Source organism: Sciurus carolinensis, chromosome 6, assembly GCF_902686445.1.
Source record: "Sciurus carolinensis chromosome 6, mSciCar1.2, whole genome shotgun sequence".
Taxonomy (NCBI): domain Eukaryota; kingdom Metazoa; phylum Chordata; class Mammalia; order Rodentia; family Sciuridae; genus Sciurus; species Sciurus carolinensis.
Window position 1 is genome coordinate 41,819,410 of NC_062218.1, and position 16,138 is coordinate 41,835,547.

Sequence of the window (16,138 nt, forward strand, 5' to 3'; positions counted from 1 at the left end):
GTTTCTTTGAAAAAATTCTCATTCTCCATTTTTTCATAGGTCAGCATAATTTTAATTATATATTTCTTTTGCTGGATTTCTTTTGTATAGTGGATGTGGATATTTTGCCAAAAAGAAACTCTCAACCATCACTGTATTCTTTAATTTTTCTTATTTTCCACATTAAGGAAATTTTCATGTCCTTGCTTAAAACATTTTTTCTTTTTAGTTAACCAATATCAATATTTTAATATCTTGATTATTGCTATTATCCTTTCTTATGCAGGCTATGCAATTATATTTTAATGAGAACTTTTTGCTGCATTACTTTGTACATATATTTTTTTGCCTACAAATCACAGAACAGTTAATACATATTTCTAGAAAGAGGAATCCATAGGAATTTTCAGCCTATATTTATTATAGAGATCAAATTGTTGAATCATGTTTTATTTTTAATCCTATTTTCCCACTCTGATGTTTGAAGGGTATGTATAGAGGATTTGTAGTTAATGTAAATATTGATTTGTTAGTGCTTAAATTTTCCACTTAATTTTTGTATGTTTGTTCTGTTTTTTATTTATTTGTTTTTGCCCCCCTTTGGGCTACTTGAACATTTTTAGTATTCTGTTTTCACTTGTCTGTAATGTTGTTTTTAGTATATTTCTTCATATACATTTTTAGCAATTGCTCCTTTACAAATACATAACTTATCATAGTCTACTTTTATTAATATTTTATGGTTTCAGATAAAGTGCAATAAGTTTAATGCCCTTTAATTTCCAAAACTATGATTACTTATTTATAAATAGTTGTCTTAAATCCTTTTTATTTGTTGAGTATCTTAACAGATGATGTTATCAGACAGTTTTGTTTCTACCCTCAAATGTAAGTTAGAAGCCAAGTACAGTGAGTGATATAGGCCTGTAATTCCAGTGACTGAGGAGGCTGAGGCAGGAGGATTACAGTTTTATGGTCAGCCTCAACAAGTTAACAAGACCCTGTCTTGAAATATAAAATAAGAAGGGTTGGGGATGTAACTCAAAACCCATGAATTCAATCCCCGGTACCAATAAATAAATAAATCATAATTTAGAAAATTAAAGAGGTGAATGAAACTCTATTACAAGTATCCATATACTTGCACTTTCCATTGTTCTTGCTTCCCTTCTGGTATTTCAAGATTCTTCTTATTGTCTTACTTCTGTTCAGAGAACTTGTTTTACATTTTATTTTATTTTTTGGAATAAGTCTCCTGGCAACAAATTCTGTTAGTTTGCCTTTATCAAAGAGAGTCTAAATTTCTTCTTCCACTCTTAAAGATGTTTTCACTAGTACAGTTTCCTGGTTTGTTCATCCTTTTACTTAAAAATACTGTGCTACTTTCTTTTTGATCTTCATAATTTCTGGTGAGAAATCCATTGTCATTCAAATTGTTTCTCTTCCTTAGGTAAAATGTCATCTCTCTCTTTTCAAAAAAAGACATTTTTGTCTTTAGTTTTCAGAAGTTTGATTATGAAGTGTTTTGACATATTTCTTTGGTTTTATTTTGTTTAAGGTTCAACCTGCTTCTCTAATATGTAAGTTTATGTCATTTGCTAAATTTGAGAAGTATTCTGCCATTTCTTTAGTGATTTTACTTCCTCCCTCTTTTTTCTTCAATAACTTCAATAGCATGAAAGTCAGATCTTTCTTAGAGCCCCACCAGTCTCTTGAGTTCTATTCAAGTTTTGATTTTTTTTTTTTTTCCAGTCTATACCTCTCATACTAAGTCCTAATTTTCTATCTTCAAGTTCATTTCCAGGTAATTATAACATTAGTTTGTGACTCTTTTGATCTTTTCTCATCAAGTTGAGATTTTCCCATTTCGTGGTATGATGAATAAATTTCCATTGAAACCTGGTCATTTCTGTATATGACTCTCCTGCTTCAGCAACCTCCTCTGACAATGTTCTAATGGAGGAAGTGGTATTGTACTTCATTCTGGCCTGGTGAAAGGGCAGCTGAGGTTCCCCATTTGGCTTTTAATTGAGACTCAGGAAGAGAAGGACTCCTCATTATGCTGGGTGGAAATTGGAGTTCAGCCTTCCCAGTTATTCTCCATTAGTACTCCCCTGTTTGGGAGGGCAGGAGTGTCTCATCAGGAACTCTGCATGGTCTTTACTGATACCAGGTAAAGGTGGTATCATTATTACCCGGTTGTGATGGAAGTCCTCACTTTGTCAGACCTCTTCTGATAACAACCAGCAAGAACTCTGAGGCATGTGTCAGTGCCACAGAGAGACATTTAAGTCTAGACTACTCACTTGGTCTACACTGGCACATTGGAATGTGAACTCTCATTACCTTCTAGATTAGATCAAAGTCCAGCTCCCCACTTGCACTTCCTTCCATGTCAACACCCTGTGGAGGGTTTGGGGCATTTCCCTACAGCCTGACAAAGGTAGAAGACTAGGTTCCCCATTTGGCTTATATTACTGAGGATAGTTTCAGTCCCAGTAAAACTGAAGTGTTTTCTGTGGTAATTAGCTAGAGCAGAGCAGGTACTATGTACAAATTGTTCTTCTTGGTGAGCTCCCCATCCCTGCCTTTCACTAGGGACAAAGGCTTTTTTTTTTGAGTTCTCTGGTGTCCCCAGTCATATTGGCAGTTTTCTGGCACTTGATTAGGATATAAAAGGGGAAGGGAGAGTCCATGGAACTCTCTCCTCTGCTGTTGCTCAGGTTCCAAGATCTCCAGTCAGCCTGCCTCCCCATTTTCTCTTTATCTCTCAGAATCTTGTTTTTCTTTCATATAATGTCCAGGGTTTTTAGCTCTTCTTTGTAAGAAGAACTGAAAAAAATTTACATCTATTTGATTTTCCTAGAAAAAGAAGTCATTGATAATAGTCTCATATACTTATAACTTGAAGATTCTTTCAAGATGATTATCAACCAGATTAAGCCTTTGAGAAAGGTATATTTGTTTTGATCATTTTTTATTCCCTGAGAAAACACACAGACGTTATGAGGCACAGTGATGCTGACTGGTGAAATCCATAGACTGCACCTCTTAGTTTGAATCCTTGATTTTAGTTTAAAAGATGTAAAACAAACACAAAATTACCTGGCACCTCTAGAACTCCATTTCCACAACTACTATGTGGAAATAGAAACAGTTGCCTAATATGGTAATTATACAAGTGGATGGGACAGTATAAGTGGATGGTGCCTGGTATATATAATAAATAAAAACTTTATAATCTTAATGTGTGTTTCTCTATGAAGGCAGCCTTAAAAATGATAAATCCCTTCTTCCCAGAGTACTAATTGGTACTTTTCTGCCTTGAAATGGTGAAGTGGAATGGAGTTTCTTTAAAAAGTATTTTTCCCCTTGGTGCATCATGGGATCAGTTTCCAGAAGCATCTGAATTGTTTAACAAGCAGGGGTTGACACAGATGAGCACACTGTAAGCACTGAAAATGCATTTGAAAGTATCTTATATTTTGGCCCATGACTCACTCTTTGACATTAATTCTTCTCTATAAGGGATTAATGTACTCAAGAATCAATACGCTTTCAGACAAATCCTACATCAGTGAGTTTCTTTGCTGGTCGGTTTTTTCATTATTAACAACTTATGTCAGCAATATTCCCTATTCGTCTAGCAGTATTTGAATTTATTCTCTCATTTTAGTCAGGACCATTGCACATTACTCTAAAGGTCATTTATAACTTGATTTACCAAGAAAGCAGATCAGGAATCTATATAAGGACTCAGAGCCCTGAAGAGGAGAGCAGTTAGGAAGAAGATATTATTTAGTTCTATATACTAGATACTCGGACTAAATATTCTGTGTTACTTTGTAGTTCTTAAGGTTTGCATTTGAAAACTATATCCCTCAAGATCCCAAAGTTATTCTATTCAAATTTGTTTCTTAACATTTTTATCATGATAGATGCCTTTCATCATTTTTCTACATGAATCCCATGTTTTAGCAAAGTTGGCCTTATTAATACTCATTTATCTAATCAATATTTAATTATATTAGCATTAATCTCATTTTATATGTTTTGACAATATTTTTTATATTGTGGTTAAGAATGCATAATTTAGGCCAGATTTTATTTGTAAATTCTATCACCCACTAAAATGAATCAGGATTCCTTAGAGACACCACTGATTCTAGGGTTAAGGCAGGAAAAGATTGAGATAAACTTAGAATAGATCTTTGTTTCACAGAATAAGGGACAGTGCAATAAATTTGAGGGTCATGTTAAAATGATGGAAGTTATCTTAAACATGTTCCCACAGAACAAATTCTGGGACAATTTGAGCATAAAAGTCAATAATGAAATTAGTGGATCATAAACAACTCACTTGTAAAGAATTTGAGTTTATACTGAGAATATATACATGTATATGCATACATCATACAAATATATAGATATAAGTTAGGGGAAAGGCAAGATTTTTCTTACAGTAGATTGCTCTCTAATAGATGCCCAATAAATGATAGGGGTTATAAGCTTCTGTGCCCTCCAAATTTGGATGTTGAGTCTCTAACACTCAGTATACCAAAATGTGAACATGTATGGAGACAGGGCTTTTAAAGGGATAATTAAATTAAAGTGAGGTCATCAGGATAGACCCTAATCCAGTGTGACTGGTGTCCTTATAAGAAGAGAAGACTAGGGAACAAGAATGTGCAAAGGTCAGGGGAGTCATGGTAAGAGACAGAGAAAGACTGTTTCATGGCCAGCATCTTTACTGAGCAGAGTGGGTTATCCAATGAGGTTTCCCATGGGGAGTTTGCATTGTGCACTTAAAGTAAGCACGCATGTTTCAGGAGACCATGCAGTAACAGAGATATGGTCACTGTGACATATCTGCACAGCCCATGTGGGACATGGGGGTTGGCAGAGCTAATCCAGCAGCTGTATCTAGCCATCTCACAGGTAGCTGAATCAGTCACCTGGAGGACCTATAAGAAGAGATAGCACTGGAAACTGTCAAGGGTGACTAAGCCCTACTCCACGTTTAAGAAAGGTAAATGTGTACTCAAAATGGATATAGATTTCCAAAATGTTTATGTCATGAATGAAATAAACTGAATCATTCTGGCAGAATAAATAATGTACTGTGTACATGTCCATTTTCTAGATAATTATTTCCTCAAGAAGTTGACATGATATCAGATTGGAGAAAACTGTAAAGAAACTGGCACTTTAATTAGCTTATTGCAAATTATCCTATAGTTGCCATAAGTTTTCTTGTATCCTAATTACGACCTTCATAGATTCTAGAACTAGTTTCATGAAAACAAGTGAGATACTATGGTGGGACTAATGAAACTGAAGTGGAAATTCACCTACCACCGATGGTACTAATAAAAATGAAAAGTCATTACACATTGATGGGGAGGAAAGCATTTTGGCAGGAAACCATATGTTCATTTGTAGGGAGAGGTCTATAAGAGATTCTGCCTTTGAGAATATGGGACTGCGGCTGGAACTTATAAAGAGTGTGGATTGGAAGCACAAATTGAGATCTTTGGCTTAGACTCTTAACTGGAAAAATTTAAAATTTAGTTGCAAAAATAGACCATATAACAATAGCAAGGAAAAAGAAAAGAAAAGAAACCAGCATTTTGAGCTATGAGGAAAGTAATTATTAATCCTATCCCTAATAATATGTAAATGTTTGACTGTCCTTAAAAAGTCCTTAGAGTCACATGTACTTTTCTCTTCCAGTGAAAGTTGAATTTCTGGAGCCAGAAGGCACATCATAGTCATCTCATTATCCTTTATAGCACCTTATAGGGTGCCTGACATTTGCTTAGCATTCACTAAACACAGTTTGAGTAATCAAACACAAGTGAGATTTCAAAATATAGAATAAGTGAAGTGAGAAATTTATAGAAACACTGAGGAAATATATTTAGTGATCGAGGTTGACTGCAAAAACAGAAAGGTCTTCCTGGAGACCAGATAAAATTCAGTTCTTCTAATTTAAACTTAACTTCACCATTTTGTTCTTTTCCCAGTTCGTGAATGTGAATTTATAAAATCTCAAGAAAATGTATGTTCACCTCATCCCAGGTATTTCTAATTTAGGAAGGTTTGCTTTGACTATTCAATAACACTCTTAACAAGTACCATTCACAATGGAATACTTACATCTCAAAACCCCTGTAATCTCAGTGGCTCAGGAGGCTGAAGGAGGATCAAGAGTTCAAAGCCAACCTTAACAAAAGTGAGGTGTTAGGTAACTCAGTGAGACCTATCTCCTGAATAAAATTAAAAATAGGGCTGGGGATGTAGCTCAGTGGTCAAGTGCACCTAAGTTCAACCCCCAGTACCACCCCCCAAAAAATATGGAAAATGTGTACAGATAAAATACTGAATATATCATTGATAGCAGAAATATATCCCTGCTAATATTGCTGGCAATAAATGAATAATATGTTTATAAAAGTTACATTAGAATACTAAAGTAGTATTCTTTTTTATATAAAATATCATAGTCATTGCAAATAATTCTTTAATTTGGTAATTATATATGTGTATGTATACGCATATGTATTAGGTAGTAGTGATACCTCTGTTTACCAGTGACAAGTTCTGCTTCCTCAGGTGTTGAAGTGTACCATCAGGGAAGCACGCCATGGCAAGCATATTAACAGGTTTTATTTAAAGGTAATAATACAGACTTCTCCCAGGAGAGAGAAGGGGGTCATGGCTGATGTTCTAGAATCCCAAGAAGTGAGCTCACCCTACATCTTTTATAGGTTCAGGTCTCTTTTGTTCTCCAGTTCTCTCCTCCCCTTATCTCTCTTTCCATGTGACTAGGTCTGGTTTTGTAGGTGAGATGCATAAAAGTGAGGAGTGAATGGGGCCGGGGGAGGGCCAAAGTGAGCCAGGCAAGGGCCCAGGGGGTATTAATTAGCAGCTCCTTTCTTGCAGTCCTTGATAAGGGCAGGTAAATTTGGTGATCAATGGACTCTGAAGATCCTTGACATTCCATCCTCCCAGGGGCAGTCTCCAACTTCCAGAAGCAGTTGGCTTTCATGGCCTCCATTTCCTCAATTTGACCCAGTCCCCTATTTCTACACTAACTGCCTGTCCCCAATTCTGACTTCACTAGCAACCTTTTTTTTCAATTTAGACAAGTCTACTTTGTACTTTTTTAAAGTTTCCTTAAGTATTTTGAGAAAAACCATACTAATTTATGCCTCTCATTTCTATATTTCAAATCTCCTTCATTATTTTATACATAGTAGCTTTCAAATAAATATAGATTATTTTATATTTTGTATGCAATTGTTCTAGTTTTAAGGGTTTTTATTTTTCCATTTATACATTTTAAAAGTTAAGCAGCTGCTCTGTATTAATTCACATTGTCTTTGAATATATACATACAAATGTAAAATAATGTGTGTATTATGTATATATAGCAACAGATCTATTCATATTTATGAACCTAATTTGCAACAGTTCTACACAATACTCAATCCCAGAGAAATGGTTTTGCTTTATAATCATTATGAAACTGATTCTTTGTTTGTTCCTATTTTATAACTTGAGTTACTAATTCCCATGGACATTATTTCAGCAATTGTTTCGAAAAGTATTAATATCAAATATCCAGCTGGTGGTCGTAAACTTAAGTTTCTGCTATAAATTATAAAAAACACTTTTAACAACATAACATAGAAGTCCTCCGTTTCACTGGTTTGATCCATACAGAAGTAAACATTGAATCACTGAAGTTCTCTTTGTTGAGCTGCCAGATTATCTTCATCAGGAAGCCTTTGAAAACAATTTTTGCACAGTACTTTATTGATTTCTCTTTTTACATTTTCATTGTTCTACCAATGATATCTATTAATATAGTGAAATATCATTCAGTTTTACCTTCTGCTAAAATGCACTCTCTTAGGAAGACAGGTATCTAGTAATCAAACAGAAAGTGTTTCTATGCTGCATGGCAAATCATGAACTGCTTACTAAATTGTTTTCTGTTTCCTTTGTCCTTCTCCAACATCCATTACTATTAAATTTATCATACTTAGAAATCAACAAAACATTGTTTCTCCCCTATTTTTAGCATTTAATGAGCAACAATTATAAGGACCGTGGTGATTGCAAATGAGTTAATTCATGGGTTTTGAGTAGATTGCAGTGAGTAAACTCACGGGTTTTGGGTAGTAGAATAAACACAGAAATGTAAAAAATCTTTTTGCTTGTTTCAAGACTCTTATTATCCTAAATTGCTATCTTACTATTTGAAGAATCATTTCTGAATTTGGCAAGTTACCCACCATAGATGATCAGTTCTATTTTGAACATAGTGAATTTTAGTTACCTTATGCAATCTTTTCGTAAACTAACATTGATAATATACCACAGAAATAGTATGATTCCCAGTAGACTGATGCACACTAAGAGTAATTGGATTCAAATTATATAGAAAATAAGCATCATAAATAAGAACTAAAACTAAACCTATTGAAATTATCTTTCTCCTACACCATAGCAAATGCTTGGGTTTTTAAATTTTCTTATTCGTTCTAATTTAGTTATACATACCCCTGTTTCCTTTTCCTTGCTAAGTATTTAAACTCATTATCTATTTAAATATGAGCATGAGATAAAGTTAATCTACTTGTGATGGTAAAGATCAATGATTGTACTCTTTTAGTAATATATAACAATGGAAATATAGCATAATCAATTTTTAAAGGCAAACTTGGTAAGAATGCATTGCTAAGGTATTGTTGAAATGCATAGTCCACATTGCTTCATTCTGCATTTATAAAAATACCACACATTTATTCTAATGCTACCATTTATCTGTGAAAATCACCTTGATTCAAGTTCAGATATTACTAAAAATGTTTACTAAGGAATTGCTTCCCTAGCAATAGTTAACTGTGCATGTGCTGTCCTCCCTATTCATTTGCTTCCTCTTTTCAATCCAAAACCTGGCATAAATGTTCATGTGTGACATTGAGGAGGAAAATACAAATTCAACACAGAATGACAAGTCCAAATTGAATATATGATAAGAATTAAATCAGTTTTTATATCAACACACTGACTAGTACAAGTGAGTTAACAGAATTGAAAACCTTGCAAATGTCAGTTAGGGATGTTGAAAATGGTAGACTTCAAAACTGCCATCATCTAGATCACCAAGGGTCCACTGATGTAAAAAACGAAATACCAGCTAAATTTTTTGAGACTTTCAAATACTTCTAAGTTACTGATCATAAAAGGAAACTATTTCTAGGAAAAAATATATGAGTTCAAATACATATGTGTTCACTTGTCTCCAGTTCATGCACGGTATAAAAATTTAAACTTCCTCTTTAATTTTCCTACTTAGAAGATATCTTAAACTGAGTCACAAGGAGAATAAAACTGCAAATCACCTGAACACTCTCAATTTGTGGATTCTTACATGCTATTAGCCCCTAAAATGAAGCAAACCTCCTCAAACAAAACAATGGTAAAAATTTCATGCTTGTTAAGCCACAGTTAAAGAGGCAAAGTCAGGTCCAGATTACCATCTTTAGGCAGAAAACTTAATATGTGACATGTGTGTTAGTGCAACTGTACAGATGCTAAATGTGACCAATAGAATTACATATTCACTCATCTATCCACTTATTTCTTTGTTGATTCAGTTATTAGTTTAACAAGTATCTATTGAGTGCCTCCTCTGTGACACACACTGTGCTAAGTGTTGAATCACATGTGGAAAATAAACCTTGATAGAATAATAGTATGGAGAAAATAAAGGCAGGTAGTGGGAAGAGACAGATCCCTGAAGTGGAGAGAGATTATCCGGGAGCCAAACACAGGAAAACTCCTCTTCCTTTTACCCTGGAAAGTCTGTGGGACTCTGGGCCAAAACTGGCCTATTTACTTTACCAATGACTACACAAAGCATAAAACATAACTTGTGCATTTTCATATTGTTTTGTACATTGTAAAATACTCTATAAATGTAACCATTTTATTGAAAAACAGCACTCCATAACAAACTTTTGCTACCATTGCATGTTGTTTTAGTCAATGTTTTCACTGCTGTAACTAAAAGATCCCACCAGAACAATTTTAGGGGAGGAAAAGTTTATTTGAGGGCTCATCATTTCAGAGGTCTTAGTCCATAGAAGGCTGGCTCAGTTCCTTGTGGCTCAAAGTGAGGCAGGACATCACAGCAGAAGAATGTGGCAGAGGGAAGCAACTCACATGATGATCAGGAAGCAGACAAAATCTCCACTCTTCAGATACAAAATATGTACCCCACAACCACACCACCAATGAACTGCTTCCTCCAGCCACACCCCACTGGCCTCCAGTTACTACTCTGTTAATCCCATCAGGGATAAATTCACTGATTATGTTCAGGTTATAACCTAATCATTTCTCCTTCAAACTTTTTTGCATTTTCTCACACATGAACTTTTGGGAGACACTATATCTAAACCATAACACATGTTCCAACTAGCTCTGACACATTAGTTCTTCTCTTACCTCTTGTTTTAAATCTAGAATATATCCCAAATTTTGCCATACAGTCACAGAATTTTCCCCACATCATTTAGTCAGTAAGCTTCTCATCTCATTAAAAATGTCCATTTTTCTGTAATCATGGATTCTTGATTTAACTCTTGTAATGAAAAAGAGGGTGTAATTAGGTTCTTGTCTATTTCACCTTGTTCTGTGTCTGTTCTCTTGTTTTCTTCTACCCACATCACCGTGTTGCACCTAAGGAGAAGTACCTAAAGGGAAAAAGGATAGATAAGAACTAGAAAGTGGACAGTGTTATTGGGTTCCAGTACTCAAGATGCATGGGCTTTCCACCCTGGATCTTCTGCACAAAGGAATCTTTCCCCGTTCTTCAGAAACCCCCTCACTTGTGAAGATCTCCCAGTGCATATTTCTTCTCTAACAGGTCATTTGATCTCTCCCTTTATCCCTTGGTTTTGAAGATCTAGTCAACAGAAACACATCTTGAGTCTTATAACTACTCCAGGACTCCAAAAGCCCTTTAATCTGCATGACCCCATTCTGATCTACAGTAAGTGCATCATGTTTCCTTTGTTCCAACAAATTCCTGAAGTAGGAATCATTCCTGGCACAATGGTATCCCATCTATCCACTGTCAAGGCCAGACTGCCCTCACAACTATTGTTAGATCATATATTTACACTTGCCATATTGCCTTTTAGGTTACATTGAACCTTACTGAAACCCAATGTTAAATAATGACCTGGATCCATAAGTTCACTGAAGTCAGTTACTGAAGAAGGTCATGAAGGAGGATTTCATTCAGTCATTAATGTCAAATATAACAGATGAATTTAAATTTAGTTTTCTTACAAGGAATATAATCTGAGTCATTCTCAAAATCAATGAGTGCCAATGGGTATTATTATTAAATACTGAACTTTTACAATTTTAAGATGTCATTATATAAGAGATATAACAATTCCTTCCCGCTTTCTTGATCCCATGTTCCTACAAGGATTGAAAAATACAGGCTTTGATTGCATGTGCACTATTAAAATAAACCTAATTTCCAATGACAGTTTTTCTTAGCTTAAACAGTACATGCAAGCTGGGAAAACAAAGTCACAGAAATCCAAATTTATGCCACAAAAATTAAAGGCAGCTGCTTCTCCTTGTAGGATGGATTCTGGGTTGTGGAGTTTCCTTTAATAAAGGAAGGCATCAAGGCATGATTTTTCTCTGTATTAAATGTTAATCTTAATTCAGCTAAACCAGAAAAACTAGGATATATTTGATTCATGAAATAATATCCACTGCTTTTATGGAGTTTTCACAAGGTTTTTTAATATCAGTTATTAAAAATAAAAGTACTCTGTCTGGTCCTATGACTATACCACCAAAAAAGTGTTATTTTTGACAAGAAAACTAAAATTTGGAAATTCATCACTGTATTTTAGGTCTCTGTTTACAGAACAAAAGTAAATATGTAGAAGAAACTTTTTATCTTTTAACATTTGTCTTTAAAAAACCAAAATAAATAGATGTAATATCATTACATAAATACCATCCTGAAAGATCAATATTTTGTGCTGTCTCAGATTACCATAAAATAGTCTTTTTTGTCTTCTTTTAATTAAAAGAATTATTCCCTCAGAGAGCAAGATGATAACTATTCTGGATTTTTTTAAAAATTATTCCTTCTAGAGAGATACCATGATCACAAAGATGGTTTTTAATGTTATTCTGCATAAGTTTGCATGTCTCTAACCATCTTCAGTGTAGATTAGCAGAAAGTAGTCATGCAAATGTCAGTTGTCTTCTCTCACTTCAGTATCTCACTTAACATTGAAATATATTTTGATTGGGTGTAGTTGTATGGCTTGACCAGGTATAGTCTAAACCCATTTTTAGTAATTAAATGTAGAAGATCTTCTAAGTTTACACTGAAGGATTACATCCTAACTGAAGAATTTGCTTGAAATAACACACAGTTCAGTTTTCCCTTCAACTGAATTATAGTTCACATAGTATCTTACAAAACAGTCATTCTTAGTATTACTGATATGACTTCAAAAATTAATCTACATTTGGAGAAGATTTTACTTTACTTCTAAGACTGACTTGGGACTGAATTAGGAACAGATTTTTTTTTTTTTCTTTATCCCTCTCGTGTACATAAAATCTTGGTCCTAAGTTCTCGTGCTCTAACAAGAAATCATAAAAGAAAGAACTCTGCCTTGCAATTACAGTTTCCATTCTGACTGTGTGATGTAGGAAATCCAAATGAGAGGGAGTGTAATCTCCTGTGGATAATGAATTTCTCAGAGGGCCAGAACTTGGGCACTTTTAGTTAGCCTTGTAGCACCTCATTATTTTATTTACCTGTGCTCAAGCCCATTATCTTGTAAGTAGAAAAAAGAGAAGGGAAAAGTCACAAAACACATGCAGAGAAAAGTTTCTGCAAATAATCTGATAGTAGAGTTGTTTCAACAAGAAAAATGACTCAGTTCTTTTTCCAAATTAAGTTTAGTTCTGATTCCCTAGAATCTTCACTGTTTCTAGACCCCGGTTATTTCTCATAAAGAATTCTAAGGAATTACAAATAAGTAAGACAGTGTTTCTACCCTCAAGAGCCTCGGGGTCTTCTTGGAAAAGACAGATGCATAGAAAAGCAATTTTACCACAACATGATTAATTAATTCTATCAGAGAATCAGGAGGAGCTTCAATACATATAAAGAAGCAAGCCCTAAAAGAGAAAATACTGAGCTATTAAAATGAAACTATATAACTGGTTCTTATAAAAATTACAGAATGCACAATAAAAAAGGCAACTCATAAAATATTAATTCTAAGTAAGCATCAAATTAACAAAACATTCTGAAGCTCAAATGAAACTTTTCATTATGAAAATAACTGTTATTGGAAGCCTACTTTCAAATGTTCATATGTGGCTTTTAAATGTAAATTCAAAACCGTAGGGAAAGTTCATATTAGAAAATCAAGAGCTTGAATCTGCATCAATTCATAAATAAATAGAAAAGAAAAAGAAGAATGAAAAAAGAACCAATATATTTTTTCCTGGCTCACAGAGGGATCTGGAGGAGGAAGTAGCAACCCCACAGTCCACTGAAAAGCTGCTGTTCCAAGAGAAAATTCAGCACAAAACAGTATGTATAAAAAGCCAGGTACCAGAAATATATTGTAATAGACCAACCTATATCTCTTCTTTATTTTTTTCAAATTTTAAGTCAGAAATATCTGCTAGAATATGAAGTAAAGAAACCAGAATAAAAACAAAACTAAGCAAAATCATGACAAGCATACTTAAAAATTCTTATTCCTGAAAAAAATGAGTAATCATAGTTGTCTAAAGCGTAGAATACAGATAGATGGGTAAAAGCTCTTCACAAATTGTAAGTTTCAAAGAAACGAGTTTATAATCACAAGATTTAAGTAAAACAGTTTTGCTGGAGTGACTTGAACTTCTGATGCAATTGTTCTTCTATTCAAAAACGAAGAAAGGTGTAGAAGAGTGGAACTGGAACTTACGGAAATGGGGAAAAAACGTTTGATCAACATCCCAGCATTAACTGGGTAAGCAGATGGAGATAACCAACTTAGCCAAAACCAGGTCAGTGGTCCCATGGGAAAATCTTTCTGACTTTTGCCAGTGATTGGAATCTTTAATTTGAATGAGGAGTTCAGAGCAGAAGAGCAGCAATACTGTGTATTGCAGGTAGGATGATGTCTCTTCAATCACAATACAGAAAGTTGACTGGAAGGTCATCGAGACTTTTGATTATCCGTGACTGTATTATAAGTATCAAGAAGTTGAAATATATATGCATAATATTTCTGGAGGCATTAGAATTTCCCCATGAAATGATTTGCTTCAACAAATGATCCACCTAACATTGGTCACTGATTTTATACAGAGCTTTTCATTATGCTTATTCAACTTTTCTTTATTAAAAACTTAAACATATCATTCTCTGATAAATAATTTCTCCCTAATTTACATATTCATGCAAATTTAGAAGGCACATTACTCATGCTGTCATGTTGAATTCAACCCATGAAGAAGGAGGAATAAAATTAGACCTAAGTAAAGTCTGCAGTTACAGCAAAATGAGATGACCCCTTGGAAAAAATGTCATTGTGAAAAGCTGCCTAATTCTAGCACATTACTGGAGACGGATTTTATACTTAAAGTTTACAGTGGAATAGATAAAAGAAAAAAAAAACTGGTGGCTTAAAATTCATTACCTTATGGAGGCCCAGGTTTTACTAAAAAAAAATTTAAAAAAAAAAGAGATTTTCCTGTTTGAAATCCTTACCAATACATATATTGTAGAAATGTAAGTTTCACTTTCAAACAAATTTTACAGAGGTCAAACTGATATCAAATGTAGTTATCTGGATGTTCTTTTGTCTTTCCAAATAATAATATACCATTTTTTCCTGGTCCCATCCCCAACCCTGCTTCTGATTGCTAAATTCTCTTAGGGAATGAATCATTGTTTACAGTTGCTTCATCAAGTATTGCAGGATAATTTAATGGTTCTAGTCCGCCATAAAATTCAGGATTCAGAAATTAAAGTACATAGTTTGCATTACAGAGAAACTAAGTATACTGCAGCATCATATAAAATCATTGAATTCAGACAAAAGGGAGAAAAAAATTTAACAAGATGAGAGCATTTTAGCATATCCTCCTGAAATAGAGTGAGAAGGTACAGGGGCTTGATTCTGTTCAAGTTCTCTAGTGACAAATGAGTCAAATGTTATATGGAGACAGGCATCAAAATGAGGTGAGAGACTTTGGAAATAGAAAATAAACAGAGACTGTGTAGCTGTGTAACAACCTAACCGGGCACATTGAGTTGAAAAAGTCTCCATTAATGAATGATTATAAACACTCAGCTTGTTGTATTGTACAAAAGTGAAACTGACCTTACAGATAGTAAGAATACTTTAATACACAATCAGTTGCTATGGTGGGGCACTTATCAATATTAGTTCATAAAAGCAAAAGGAATTGTTTCTATTCTCAGATAATCCACCTGGTCTTTTGCTTTATTCAAGCCTGCAGATATTCATTTAATAACATAAACTGGTATGCAGCCTAGAGTTTCAGTAAGCTAAGGATTTTTTAAAACTCTGATTTTGTTTAGCTCTCAATTGTATTTGAAAAGGCAAACTAATGGCAATTCCATTTTTTCAAAGCAAAGCAAAAATCCCCAAACAAAAATGACCTGCATAGGGGTTTTAGATATAGCACAATGAAATTTATTTTTCATCTTTTCCAACTATGATGCTTATTTAAATTCAATCAATTATCTGTCCACTTCACTCTAAATGAGCATACTGAACTGGGCAGTTAGGGGAAACTCTTGAGTTAGGACAAGCTATTTTTTCTATGTCAAAAACAGATTGAAAGCTTTTCATGCTTCATGAACATTCTGGACTCCTTGAAGGAAAGAGGTGTCTATGCAGTGAAGAGGGTTGGGGATGCTTTTTTCACATACACCTGTTCTGTGTTTTGATGCGATGCACTGGCCCACAAATCACCTCTTCATCTTTGTCAACCTCAAAGCCTCTATTCTTCTCCAGTGACCTGAGGCTGATGCAACAAAAGAAGGCAATTCCAAAGC